At 33.4% G+C, this 15,958-nt stretch overlaps 1 protein-coding gene, 1 long non-coding RNA gene and 1 pseudogene across 3 annotated transcripts in view; 1 reads left to right on the top strand and 2 right to left on the bottom strand.

The window, feature by feature from the left end:
* The window catches only part of LOC136413620 (uncharacterized), a 48,595-nt gene that overhangs the window by 18,102 nt on the left and 14,535 nt on the right, over positions 1-15,958 (bottom strand). The window lies entirely within an intron of this gene.
* The window catches only part of LOC136413614 (jerky protein homolog-like), a 157,129-nt gene that overhangs the window by 131,870 nt on the left and 9,301 nt on the right, over positions 1-15,958 (top strand). The gene's annotated exons all lie outside the window — the stretch shown is intronic.
* Positions 8,221-13,039, bottom strand: LOC136413627 (piggyBac transposable element-derived protein 4-like; annotated as a pseudogene).

The raw sequence follows: 15,958 nt of genomic DNA, 5'->3' as shown, positions 1-15,958 counted from the left end.
TGCATAAACATGTAAAAAAATTACACAAAAACCATGCAACTTTAGCATAGGTAATTAAATGTGAAAATAGGTTCTTTTCGATGTAGTTTCATAAACCATCAAAATAGTAGGATTCTATTTGAAATTTTTAAGTTTTGACCATTTATTAATGTTCAAGTTAGTTCTATTTTTGTGAACACCCTGTAGAAAATATTGAGTAAAGCTTGGTAGCATACTAAAATATGAACTTTCTACTGTGTCGTGATAAAAAATAGTTTTAAAATACCCCTCTGTTTGTTAACAATTTGCAATTTTGCAGACGACTGCAATTGTAACTTTTAACATTCAATTACACATATCTTAAAAACTAGTAATTCCAAGAAAAAATACCAACATATCTATAAACTTGTAATAAAATTGTACGTAGAATCTAAAAATGCAATAATAATTAGGGTGTTCCATTTAAAAAAAATAATAAGTTTGTAATTTTTTTTTTTACATAACCTGTATAAATGAGAATATTTTTAAAATGTACCTTATAAGAACCTACACTATTGGACAAATGTAGAGAAACATTCTGTTTCGGGTCATATTTTCGTAAAATTACAAGATTAAAAATTTTTTTTGGGGCTCTAAAATACCTTTAACAAATATGTTTAGGATGCCTAGAAGCGAAATCTTTTATTTCTTTTTTCTTAGGACCCCTGGACAAAAACAATTTTTTAATGGGACACAAGTAGAGAAACTTCTAAAGAATTTTGTTTATAACAATGGGCATTCGTTTTTAAATAGCTGTAAACACTCTTTTCGTGCTGCAGTATTTCTAATATGGCTCGTGGTAAACATTTATCCGAAGATGTTCGCAAAAAAATCGTTAATGCTCTTCAAAAAGGGTTTAAGCAAGTGGAAATTTCCAAGTTACTTAACATTCATAAATCGGTTATATCGAAAACAATTTACAATTACAAACGTTGTAAAACATTAAAATCAATAAAAAAAAGTGGCCGTCCCAGGAAAACGACGAGACGTCTTGATGCAATAATCAAAAGAATTGTTCAGAGCCACCCGCACAAGTCTGCAAAACAAATTTTAAGCGAACTAGGCGACGTCCAAGTAAGCTACAAAACCGTCCAAAGAAGGCTAAGGGAAATAGGATTATTTAGTCGCAAAGCTGCCAAAAAACCACTAATATCCGGAAAGAACTAAAAGGCCCGACTTGCTTTTGCCAATAGATACTTGCATTGGACTAGTGAAGATTGGAAAAAAGTGCTGTTTTCAGATGAAAGCAAGTTCAGCATTTTTGGTTCTGATGGTGTATCGTGGGTCCATCGTCCTCCAAGGCAAAGATTTAATCCAAAGTACACTAAACCTACAGTCAAACATGGCGGAGGATGTTGCATGGTATGGGGATGTTTCTCTTGGCATGGAATGGGTCCGTTGTACATCGTAGAGTGTATCATGGATAGGTTTGTGTACTTAGATATTTTAAAAAACACAATGCTACCATATGCTGAGGATCATCTACCTCTAACTTGGATATTTCTTCAAGACAATGATCCGAAGCATAAATCAAAACTAATTAAAGATTGGTTTGTGGAAGAAAAAGTTAAGGTAATGGATTTTCCTGCTCAAAGTCCTGACCTCAACCCGATAGAAAACTAATGGGAAGAATTAAAGAGACGGGTTCGCAGCTCTATGATATCCTCTAAGGCTGAATTAATTCGGGTTCTACAAGAGTCTTGGAATTCCATTGGAAGAGACGTTATTTTGAAATTATTGGAGTCAATGCCGAAACGATGTCAAGAAGTCATAGCAAATAAAGGATTTTCAACTCAATATTAGTTTTAAAGGAATTACTGGACCAATTTTTAGAATATTTACTAATTTTTCGGGAGTTCCTTTACTTTTGTCCCGTCCTTTATTTTTATATTTGAATATAATTTTTATTTTCAGATTGAAATTGGTAATTTTTTGTACAAAATGTTTGTTATATTTGTATGTACTTATACGTGTATTATTTGCGAAATTCTGTATAACATAACAAAATAAACTTTGAAGTTTTTAAAGTTTCTCTACTTTTGTCCAAATACATATAATTGTAAAAACAATTTTCGTTAAAAGCCATAAATAAGGCCGTAATCGTCCAATGCACACTTAATGAACAACCCTAAATACCAACCAAACTGGCAAATTATGGGATCAAGTTGTTTGCGTTGGTAGATGCGAAAATCCAGCATATGGTACTTTAAAACTCGAGCCTTATGTGGGGTCTCAACAGAGCGATCCATATACAGTAATGTTCGCTTATAACGAACCTCAAGGGACCGTAATAAATGGTTCGTTATAACCGAAGTCCGCCATAAGCAATAAATGCTGATATGAATCGCTTTTTTAATTAATACATAACGTACTTTATTTACATATTTAAAAAAATCAACAAGTAACATTCTTCAACTAGTAACCAATTTAAATAATAATTGTTAAATTTAACAACACGTTTTAAGATTTTTTTTTAAATCGCTAATTTTAGTTTGTTTTATTGTCGTAAAATGAATTTCATTTTTACGCAATTCCACATTGGCTATTTCATCGAAAACATTTTATGGGGTATTTCGCGATTGAAGAAATTGACAAAGACTAGAAACATATCGAAGTTTTTCTGTGGTTGTAGGAACGAATATTATTTAATTATTCTCACATGCTGCATCTTTGTCTTCCTCATCATCATCATAAGTGTCATGCAGAAGATACAGACACAATAATGGCATTATCATCTAAAAACTCAACGCTCACAAGATTGTCATCAACATGAATAAATTCATCAAAATCGTTGTAGGTTTGAAAAAAATCCTCTTGATTATCGGTATTATTTTCACATTGATTTTTTTAAGCCATTCGACTAATGGTAGGTCGTCATCATCTAAATCAAAACTCTCATTCTCGAGAAAACCGGCACGTTAAAAATAATTTTTAATCGTTTGCTTTGACACCTTTTGCCATACCATATTAATAAAGCGTATTGCATTCAAAAGAGTAACAATAAATTTTTCCCTACCACTATCCATACAAGATATCATTTTCGAGAGGAGTCGTCGATAATGACTCTTTAAACTATGGATAACACTCTGATTCATAGGTTGTAACTTAGAGCTAGTATTTGGTGACATAAATACTAACGTAATCCACATCAAAGGGCACAGTAGGATAAGCATGGCGAATAGTCCTATAGAAAGGATTTCAAATTTTTTGTGTAAAATAGATGTATTCGGTTATAAAAACATTTATTTTGACTTTGGGTCGATTTTTTAAAGGGGCCTTGAAATATGTCAAAAAGTTAACCTAAATACTTTTATTACTTTAAACTCAAATATCTCAGGATATAAAAGAGATACAAAAATAAATCAAAAACGAGTTTGTAATTGAGACTCTGAAGAATATTTATGTATTTTTTTATAATTTTTAGGGGGTCGCACTATTTTCAAAAATTTTAATAAAACTTCATTTCGGTTTTTGAGTGACAATCACAAATTTAATATATGTTATAATATGGTCCAAATTCCATTTTCTGTAAAAATTGTCGCAACACATGCATATAAATAAAAAACGAATAGCACGTCACCAATGATTTGTATTCGTTAATGTTATGAGTATAAAATAGAAACTAATAATAATATTACAAATACAAAGAAAAAATAATAAATTATAACTAATAAAAAATATTATTCTATTTAACAATTTGATCCACTATGGATAATTAGTCTTCATCACTATTTTCATTAATAACCACCGGAATCAAAAATGTGATATTTAAAATACGTGTTAAAATTATTATTATCCTTCCTATCCTGTTTTGTTATTTTATGACTTTGGTCCGGTATATAGTATTAAATAGGGAACTATTTGATGCAAAATAAACAAAACGATTAAAAATTGAAGTTAGAGGTTTTATATTATTAACCGACGATATGCTAAAATAAGCAAACCTTTGTCTTGAATTAATTTCATTATTTTGAGTTTGGTACGGCTTGGATTTTATTAGACCAACATTTTACCTTTTCATTTTGGATATAATACCATATCACGTGAAGACATCATAGCTAACACTACCAAAACCGCAAAAAAACTGTTCAATTTAGGCGAAAATCAGCTTATATTAATTATTGATGGTATATACGAGCCCAGGCTCATAATAGTTCGACCGGGCGCATTTTTCAATTTGAAGTTATAATCAATTTCAAAACCTGGATAATGCATCGAATATTTCTGTACATTTGCTTTGACTATAACAAAAGATAGATCGTTGAGTTACAAAATCAAAGTATTTTATTCTACATTTACAATTAACAACAAATATCTAATTAAAAATGCAACTCAACTCATGGGTCATAATAGTTCCGCCGGCAGCTGGTAATGCACATCATCGATTCTTTCAAAAGAGGAAATGCAAAAAAAATGCACATCACATCTAAGGCTACTATGACAAGTGTAAACTGTTCATTATCGTTTGTAAAACGTCAATTTTGAAGCAAAATGGGTCGTGGCAAACCTCCCAGCAGAGATCTACGAATATCAATTATGAATGCTCATGAAAAAGGGGATTTGGCGAGGAAAACATCCATTTCGCATTCTATTCAACGGTCTACAATTCAAGATATTATCAACTTGTACAAAAGTACTGGTGGAGTAGAGCAAAAGCCTAAGTATGGTCGACTGTCTTCCGTAACGGAGGCGGATAAGAGAGCTCTAAAAAGAATAGTGAAATTTAACCGTCGATCAAATAGCAAGGAACTTACTGTGTTATGGAGAGAGAACATTGGCAAAGAAGTTTCAATGTCCACAACAAAGAGAACTATTAAAAAAATCGGATACAAATTTTATAAGATATTATTGTATCTGTTTTGCATTTCTTCTTTTGTAAAACAGATTTTTGCAAATTTTGGATTGTTCTTTAGGCAAAAGAAAAACCACTCTTAACGACAATACAGAAGCGCAATAGACTAAAATGGGCTAGATAGCATAGAAACTGGACTCCAAACCAATGGAATAGCGTAATTTGGTCTGATGAGTCGAAATTCTACGTTGGTATTGGTGACAGCCGCAAGCGAGTTTTACGAACAACTTCCGAAGCTTACTATAACGACTGTTAAAAAAGTGAAGTTTCCTGCCTCTTTTATGGTTTGGAGATGCATGTCTGCGAGAGGTGTGGGTAGGTTACACTTCATTGATGGTTCTGTTAACGCGAAAAAATACAAGGAGATTCTTAAAGAGAGTCTGTTACCTTCAATCCCTACATGCCAAACAATGGAAGGTAACTTTATCTTTCAACAAGACGGCGCACCGTGTCATATGGCATGAACAGTTAAATCATGGCTTCAGGAAAATAATATACCACTCCTAAAGTGGACATCTTCTAGTCTAGATTTATCGCCAATAAAAACTCTTTGGCATAATATAAAGAAGCAACTTCGAAAAAACCAGCTCGCACAGTACAAGAATTAAAAACACTTTGCAAGAAATTTGGATTAACACAACTTCAGATGAATGTGCAACACTAGTAGGCACAATATCAAAAAGAATTAAAGCTGTAGATGCCAATAAAGGCGGTGTTACGCAACACTAACTGCCGGCCGAACTATTATGACCAATTAGTTGAGTTGCATTTTTAGTTAGATATTTTTTGTTAGTTGTAAATGTAGAATAAAATACTTTGATTTTGTAACTCGACGACCTATCTTTTGCTATAGTCAAAACAAATAGACAGAAATATTTTATGCATTATCCAGGTGTTGAAATTGATTATAACTTCAAATTAAAAAATGCACCCGGCCGAACTATTATGAGCCTGGGCTCGTATATTCGGCATCAAAAAAGTAAAAATAATTATTATCAAAGAAAATCGTATTCCGGGCAAAAAACTCATTTATGTAAACCTTTTACTATATGTACAGCAAACGGTTTAGTAGTGGATTTCGCTTACACATTCTATGGCACTGAAAACGATACTTCAATAATGAAAGTAGTTTTAGAAGATCCAGCAGGCATAAGTTCCATTCTGTGACCAGATGATATATTTATTGCTAATCGTGGATTTCGGGATGTCATAGAGAATTTAACTCCAAAAGGTTTCAAAATGTTTTTGACCAGCAATGAAAGGTAACCGAACTCAACTAACAACGAAGAAAGCTAATATGTCACGTAAAATAATTAAAGTCAAATGGGTAATCGAAACTGTGCATGGTATTATTTGTCAATAATATAGACTTCCACATCATCAAGTTCACAATGCACTTTTGCCTAAAATGGAAAGATTATGCAAAATTGTTGGTTTTCTGCATAATAAATATAATAAAATATTACGTTCAGACGGTGAATTGAATAACATTATAATGCAATATATAGATAACAGATTAAACATGCCTAATCATTGAGTCAAGAAGTTTCAGTAGAAAACTGGAATCGTAGAAAATCGAAGCTTAAACAGCTCAATACAAATGACCTTCTTGATTTTCCTCACTTAAGTGAAGATCAATTGATTTTTTTTTACTGGCTCATATCAATTTACTGAAGCTGTTTCTTATTTGGCCAAGTTGATGGATCATGATAATTTCTCAATAAACTACGTAAAAGAAGCACCTAACATACTAAAAGCAGAAGTTAAATTACGACACATAAACAGAAAAATTTATCATATTTACATTAATTATGTTCAAGATGGGATATACTATGAAAATATAAGGCATTATTGCTGTGACTGTCCTAATGGTAACCGTACTGTAGGATGTTGTTCCTATGCGGTGGCCATTATTTACTATTTGTCTTATGGACGATATTTATCTCGAATTTTAAGACAAACCGCAATTTTATCTTCAATTTTTGAAAAAACTAAGACTACGGTGGTTATTAATGAAGATAGTGATGAACCATAGTCCATAGTTGATTAAATTGTAGAATAGAATAATATCTTGTATTAGTTATTAGTTATAATGTATTATTTTTTATTTGTATTTTTATTAGTTTTTTTTTTTGTTTGTATTTGTATAAGTTATTATTTATTTCTATTTTATACTCATAACATTAACGAATACAAATAATTTGGGACGCGCTCTTCGTTTTTTATTTATTTGCATGTGTTGCGACAATTTCTAAAATTTTAAATTTTTACAGAAAATGGAATTTGGACCATATTATAATATATATTAAATTTGTGATTATCACTCAAAAACCGAAATGAAGTTTTTTTAAAGTTTTTGAAAATATTGCGACCTTTTAAAAATTATTTAAAAAATACATAAATATTCTTCAGAGTTTCAGTTATAAACTCGTTTTTGATTTATTTTTATATATCTCTTTTAGTTCCTGAGATGTTTGAGTTTAAAGTAATAAAGGTAATAATGCAATCTTTTTGACATATTTCAAGGTCACTTTGAAAAATCGACCCAAAATCAAAGTAAATATTGTTTTTATAACCGAATACATCTATTTTACACAAAAAATTTGAAATCTCTTCTATAGGGCGATTCGCCATGCTTATCCTGCTGTACTCTTTCGCTCTGTTTGGCATGTCTCTGCAACCATTTAATAATATCATATTTGCAATTCAAAGTTAAAGCTTTACGTTTTTTTTTTAAATATGACTCATGATTGTATAATTCTTTTAATTTAATCAATATACTGGAATAACTGTGTCGTTTGTGTCAGCAATTTGCTTCAAACTATTCTGAACATTCCCTGTAAATTGTTTACGTGCTTCGGTAAAATCTCACGTTAAGTTCGTTATAACCGCAAATTTTTTCTATTCTTTTAAAAATTTAAGGTTCCTCATAAGCGAAAGTTCGTTATAAGCGGGTTCGTTATAAATGACAAAAATAACATACGTTTATTTAATTGTATTTGAGTTCGTACTTCATAGATCAGTTCGTTATAAACGAACATTATTGTAAACAAAATAATTTTGTAGAAAATATTGTTCTTCGATTGGTACATTCTGTAGAACCAACAAACCGTAACATAATTGCCGATAATTGGTTTAGCAGTGTATTATTAGCCAAAAAGATATTGATTGAAAAAAAATTACCTTACGTTGAAACTGTGCGAAAAAACAAACGCGAAATATTAATTGCCAATTTTCGACAAAAAAAAAGCCAAGAAGAATATACTTCACTATTTGAATTTGAAGATCTTACTATGATATCATACTGTTTCCAAAAAAAACAAAGCTGTTATACTGATTTTCACAATGCATCATAACATTTCAATCATCTCAGAAACTCCTAACAAGAAGTTACTAGACGTAATAACCTCTTACAACAGAACAAAAATAAGAGGTGTCGAGTTAATAGATCAGATATAATAAACTCATAAGGGTCTACGAGGCTGTTAAATGGACATCCAATATACAATAACGTTCAATTCACTTACAGTAATAGGTAAGATGCTAATGGTTTTTAATGAGTTGCTCATAGGCTTGGGGTAATGTTTGTTCTTCCTCCCTTGGTCTTGGAATTGTAATTAACATATGAACAACTTTTGAAATGATGTAAATTTATGAAAATTTTATCAATTCTTAAATGTTAAGTTATTTTTTTATTTTGTAAATTTTTGAAAAATTACTTGATTTTATTGATTTTTAAAATTTGAAATTTTTTTAATATTCTCAAAACTTACTAATTTTTGAAGATTGTGTCAAATTTTGAATGTTTCATTGTTTTTTAAAAACTGTCAATCTTTGGAAATTTTGTTAATTATTGTAAAACTTACTAATTTTAACACGTTAAGCTCCATGAGGTACAATGCGTGTGCCATACCTAATTTTCATTTTTGGGCCGTGTGACATACATGCTGTCTCACTACTGGTTGTACTATTTTGTGGTGTAACAAAGCCAGTATGTCTCGCGCTAAAGGTTTATATATGGGAAATGCAAAAACGTAACCTAAGGGACCAATTGACGATCTAAGTCTGTAGTATTTCTGACATTTTCATTTTTTTTTAACTCTAATGAGTATACGGCATAGGTTAAATAAATATATCAAGGAATCTGCAAACTAGATTCAAGTTAGCATGATGTTTTTATTATAGCTTACTTACTACTAAAACAAGTTCAACACAAAATGACAAACAACAACAATTAATGTAAGAACAACAGTAATAATTTCAAAACAAATATCAACTCCTGAAAAAGGATACGTATAAATAAAATATTATATCTTACACAATATGTAATAGGATGGATGTTTAGAAGTTTAGTACAGATGTGTGGTCAATAAAAAAACATTGTACACAGTAAAATTTCTAGCATCCCGAACACTGAAATTTTGTATAAGAGGCTTTATTCAATGCCACATTTCGCCCATGTTCGGCTTTTAACTTCCGATAGCAAACAACACACCCTAGTTGTAAGGTTTGCTCTTCTAATATTTCTATACATTCTATATATTTCTTTATAAATTTCTTGAACGTTTCTCTCTTCGTAAATAGTGGGAGTTTGAGATATTTCCAAAAGGGGTAAACACAATTTCTCTCGAAAATCAGTAACTGAAATTTTATCTTGAGTGATCTCCTTGTAAACTAGGTGAGCATTTACAGCGCCGTGGGACCTCATTATGGATGTGTTGAGTAGGTCCCCGGTGAGCAGGTACCTCTTGAACGTAGTTTCGTCGCACCTGCGTGCTCAGATTTTGTGTGATTTTGTGTTACCAAACGAGGGGGTCTGAGAGATGTCGTGTGGGGTTCCCCAGGAGTCTGTTCTGGGCCCCATCTTATGGAACCTCTACTACGACGGGATACTGACGACTTAGTACTCGCACGGGGTCACTCCGGTGACCTATGCAGACGACTTGGCGTTGATAGTCTCGGCGAGGAATGGGGTGACCCCAGAGACGAGGACCAGGAAGGTCATGGAACTGGTTGCCACACCTTCAGGGGTATGAGACTTAACATGGCCACGGAAAAAACCGAGATGATGCTCCTGGCCGGGCAAAGGAAAATAAGAAGCATGAGTCTGAAAGTGGACGACGTCTCGTACGAGACAAAAGAATGCATGAAATACCTGGGAGTGTGGTTGGGCAGAAATGCTCGCTTCGGTGAACATGCACGCCGGTCTGCCGAAAAAGTATCGAAAGTGATTAAAAAGCTCGAAGACATTCTGCCTAGAGCGAGTGGTTTGGGGTATGAGAGAAAGAAGTTGATGGTCATGGCGGCATCGTCGGTCTTGCTGTACGCGGCTCCTGTCTAGCAGACGGAGTTGACGTGCAGCAACTACGTGGCCATCCTGGAGAGGACAAATCGTTTGCGCGCTCAGGGCGGTCAGTGCCTACAGAATGGCACCGACCGCAGCGGTGTTGGCATTGGCCAAGATACCTCCAGTGAGGATTAGAGTAGTAGAAAGGAGTATGATGTACGAAGGTCGAAGCGATATAAAGAAATGAGTGATGAGAGAATGGGAAAAGGATTGGGAAGGGTATGAGAGCTGGGTGAAAACCTTCATCCCCCGAATCCGGATCTGGTATGAGTGTGAGTAGAGTAAGAGCGGATATGCGCTGTCCCAGGTGTTTACCGGATAAGGCTTGTTCGGGAAATACCTGAAGCGCATCGGGGTGGAGAGAAGTGCTTATTGTTGGTCCTGCGAAGAGAAAGAGGATACTTCGGAGCATATGCTTTGGAAGTGTCCAGAATGGGAGGGCTACAGTGCGGAGGCTAGGGAGAGGGAACTCAACCTGACCGAAACACGATAGGAAATGAATTGGTAAAAAGTGAGAGAAAGTGGGTAGCGTTTGAGGGCTTGATAGAGAAAATCTTGAGAGCCAAGACTGCAAGGGAGAATGAGAGAATGAAGAACGGGGTGCGAGACCGTGTCCGCACTTAGTCAAAGGAGGGTAGGGCCCCGAAGTAAAGCCTAACGGCGGTTCCAGGGCAGAAGAGGGGAGGTCGTTTTAGTGGGTAGGCGGGCGACGTAATGGTCGGTCGAATCCCACACTACCCGGCTGCTGACCAAGCCGGGTGTCTTAAGAAGATTCTCACCTCTTCGCAAAAAAAAGGTAAGCATTTACAACTGCCGATCCCAATAATAACTCCACAGCAAGTTTGCTGTACCATTTAGTTCCTTTACGTAAACAGTGCGAATATGCTTTGATTTGGTCTGATAGATCAATGAATGATTTTACTTGATTGCACTCTAAGATTACCTCAGCTTTTTCGATTTCGCTTCCTCGTAGCAACACTTTTTTCATATTAACCTTGTGTACTGTACTTAACATAAGTACATCCCTTTTATCATGCCACTTACAAACCATAATGCCCGCACCACTCTCTGCCGCACATATTTCATGTCGTTTCAATTTTTTCTGCACAGCATCTTTTGGATTGAATTTTCGATTGTTGCGTAGAGTTCCAATCAAATGCGTATTTCTATCCAAGAGTTCAGTAGTCAAGGAAACACTTATATAATAATTGTCTGTATACAGGGTGATTCGCAACTTATCTATAAAATTTTAGGGGTAGGTATATCATGAAAGACTAAGTCGGTTTTGTAAGAAAATTTTTTGGAAAATCCTTATAATTTCCGCGGAAAAAATTGTTAGTTTATCCATTGTATAACTGGACAACTGTAATATTTACATTTTTCTGCAGAATCCCTTTTAGGTTCATCAACATTACATATAATTTATAGTTGGGTCTCCCACATGTCAATGGTTGGGAGCTGAAAACATGGGTAATCCGTCTTAAGAGTAACAATTTATGATGCCAAAATTGCTTACACATGTAAGTTCGCTTCTTTTTGTTGGATTTCTGATACAAGTGTTCCCGTCCAAAATTCAATAGTCTTTATGTTCTCAAATTTATTGTCTGTAAGAGTCAAGTTTGTTCAATTTATGACTCTTTTTCTTAAAACAGAAGAAAAAAGAAGATATGGGTTTTTGGGTTTTTTTTATCACTCGAAGTTAATATTTCACCCATGTAAACACCAGGTGATCGGGACAATAAATTAAGAGAATGGTTGCAGTGTTTGACCTTTTTAATACAAATGAGTAGTAAAAGTGTGAGCATTTAGTAGTTAGTTTGTTACAGATCTTTTAACCGTTAACACGTGCCTTCTGACTGTAATAAAGAAATTAAAGTTCTAACAGAAGCGTTCTGTCTTAGATTCTTTTATTTCTATACTCCATAATCCAATACATTTATTTCAGGTGAAACAAAAGTACCCTTAAGTCGGATCACCCATGTCTTCAGATCCCAACCATTGACATGTGGGAGACCCAACTATAAATTATACGTAAGGTTGATGAACCTAAAAGGTATTCTGCGGAAAAACGGAAACATTACAGTCGTCCAGTTATACAATGGTTAAACTTTAGCAATTTTTTCCGAAAAATGTTTAAGGATTTTCCAAAAAATGTTCTTACAAAATCGACTTAGTTTTTCATAACATACCTACCCCTAAAATTTTATAGATAAGTTGTGAATCTCTCTGTATAATTTTCGACCTTAATCTAGAAGACTTTGCTTTAGAGAAATCACTACGTTCGAAGATACATATCCCCTTTGAGTAAGATCAGAATCACAGTACACTTGTAAGTTATAGGTATAACCACCATCACAACATAGTTTGTACACTTTTATATCAAATTTATGTTTCTTGTTTTTTATGTATTGCCTAAATCGAAGTCTGCCTCGGAAGGGGACCATAGTTTCATCGATGCACACATTGAGACCAGGGGTACAAACATCTTGAAATGTTCCCACGATTTTGTTGATGAGGGGAGATATCTTGCGGAATCGGTCATCTCTAAGTATTTGATCTTGGTTATCACTAAAATGCCATGTTGATAGAAGCAACTCGAATCTACTTCAAGAAATAATTTTGGAAGCTCAAATCGAATATAAAGGGCTAGTTTTCCAATATAACCTCATTGATGGCATACTGCATAAACCCATCCACAGGAGGAGGCCCAAAAATTTTTCCATTTCGGCGTTATTAGTAAGAGTCCATTTCTTGATTCGGGATTTAAGCTTGTTTTCTTTGACCAAGCACTCCTCGGCGTAACGATTTATTTCTTGTACCATAAGCGACACTAATTAGTCAGTTACAAATATTTTGAACACATCATAGGGGGTCTTAGAAATAAAATCTTCATAGATGTTGGCTTCTATTCCCACTCCATTCACTTCAAAAGGGAAATTTTTCAAAGAGGTTCCATCAAGCTGCCTCCATACTAGGTCGTTTAGATTTTCGACAACTTTATCCTCTACATCGTCTTGAACAGCATACCTGGCTATTTCATCAGCTATCACTCGACTTACACTGTCTTCATTTATGTTCTTATAGTCAAAGGTAGATTTTGCAACATCTTCCCTGCTGGTTGAGAGGACATCTTCTTGAATAGAGACATTAATTTGTGAAATAAAAACTTTCAAACGTTTATTTGGTAAAGATGATCTGTCCTCTTCGGAATCACTGCTACTAATTGGTTCATTCTTACTTTTCTCACTAGGCACGTAAGCATCAGACAAATAAACGTCTCCAAATTCACTGGTGTTACTTTCTTCATCAAACATAAGTTCATTCCAAATATCCTTAAGCTGCTTTTGCTCTTCACTATAAGGATCAGACATTGTAATATGCACTACTAAACCTAACTCAACGAAAATCTGTGGAGAACTAAAACACCCGTATCGTAATTCCTGATATAACAAACAGGAAAATGCCAGTCTAGACGTGCAAAAAATGAGACACTACTTTAATGTCGCACGGCCTAGCATGTATACATGCACAGACAGGCCACGCGACATAGAACAAGTACCTCATAAAAAATAGACTATAACTCAAGAATTGTTAGCTACTTTTAAAAAAAACTCGCAAAAGTAAAACAAAATTCCAAAAAAAAATATGGTCCCAAGAACCAAATTTTCCGATTGTACGGCGGCGCTTAACGTGTTAGTAACATTTTATCAACTTTTTAAAATTAAAACAAATAATTGAAATTCTGAGATTAAGGACTTGATAATATTCAGGGTTATTCACGCTATACGGCACGGAATATTATGGTTAAAATACGAGGCTTTCAAAAAGTTTCACTTTTGGGCTATATGGGGATCTATTATGGCTACTTTTTAAAATTATTTCCATATTATACAGGGTGTCCCAAATGCCCTAAAAGTATCAAAATTGTGTTTTTTTTAATGGAACCCTCTATATATTATTGTATTATTGGATTCTCCAATCAAAATAATTGTCTGTTTTAATAAGGTTTACAATACCTAAAACTAAAGGTTTTTTAAATAATATGAATTTTATGGAAATTTGACCTAATTTTCATGTTTTAAACACTTAAGAAGCATTTAAATTATGTAAGTGTAATTGACAGTGTAGTGTAATAATAGATCATATTTTATATCTCAATCATGATAAGCTTGCCATCTTATACAGTATGTGCAAAAATTAAAACTAATAAAATAAGAAATTTAAGTGGTTATAACTTGATTAATTTAAATACAACAATTATATTTTTATATATAATATATTATATATATAATTTTTAATTACCTATCGAATGGTATTAGGGTGTTCATAGCTAAGCCTTCGAGTTTTTACAGAATACGCTAAATAATTGTTTTTTGCGTCATTTGGTGTTTTTTAGTTTAAAGTTCTAAATCACATATCAACTATAACATAAAATAGAAACAAAATATTTATAATAGATGCTCGAAATGTCTACCATCCATTTCTAGGCACTTACAAATTTTTTTTTTAAACCACTACTAACTCTGGAAAGCATTTGCCGAGTAACAATTTCAAACGCGTCTCTTATACGTATTTTCATATCCTGTGAAGTTGTCGGAGGCGTATTGTAGACAATTCCTTTTCTGTATCCCCACAAAAAGAAATCTAGTGGAGTTAACTCCGGGGATCTGGGGGCCAATTTTGAAATCTATTTCTTCCAATCCACCTTTTTTTAAAGTTGGTATTTAAAGATTGCCGAACCTCGCGACGATAATGAGGCGGAGCTCCATCCAATTAAAACCACATGGTGGTTGGTTCTAATAGTTACAGGGATTTTTTCTAATAATAGTGGAAGTTGGTGTAAAAGGAAATTTAGAAACATCACACCATTTAAAGGTTCTTCATAAAAATACGGTCCAATTAAATATGGGCCCAGTATTCCACCCCACACATTAACGGACCACCTATTCTGATTTATCATGACTCTGTATTTATGAGTATTCGAATCAGAATATTTTCTGAAAGTTGTGAAGTTGAGTCTATTTACAAGACCATTGTTATGGAAAATACATTCAGCACTAAATAGAACTTCATCGAAAAAATGTTCATTTTCTGCCACTTTATCTAACACCCACATGCAAAATTCAGTTCGGTTGTTAAAATCATGTCTATAAAGTTCTTGGCAAAGCTAGATTTTATGAGGATAAAAACTATGTTTTTTAAGGATTCTTAAAATACTTGCTTAATTAATGTTCATAACTTCGGATATAAAATTTTGACTAATATTGGGATTTTCGATAACTGAACCAACTACCATAAAAACATTTTCTTCATCTTCAGTGACCTTGTAATGGGTTTTTTGTAACTGACACTTCCTGTCTCTTGAAACTGGTTCAATAATCTTTCAAAAATGGCTAACTTAGGATGTTTTCTTTTAGGAAACCTTTGAACTTAAACTCGAGAAGCCAATAAACAATTCTTATGACATTCTCCAAGAATAAAAATCATGTCAATACGCTCTTTTTTTGGATAAATCTTCATTTTGACTATGTAACACCAAAACAATATTTTAAATAATCTAAGCGTCCAAAATTACTAAAAATAATACCATTCTACCAAAAACAAAAACAAAAAACAAACTTCGCAGACTAAACTGACTTATTAAATATCTGACATTTTGAAATATCATAGGCAACTAGATATTATACATTGAAACTTTGAACTAAAAAACACCAAATGGCGCAAAGAACATTTATTTAGCG

This window comes from Euwallacea similis, chromosome 14 (assembly GCF_039881205.1).
Source record: "Euwallacea similis isolate ESF13 chromosome 14, ESF131.1, whole genome shotgun sequence".
NCBI classification, from domain to species: Eukaryota; Metazoa; Arthropoda; class Insecta; order Coleoptera; family Curculionidae; genus Euwallacea; species Euwallacea similis.
This window is presented reverse-complemented; position numbering and strand designations above follow the sequence as displayed.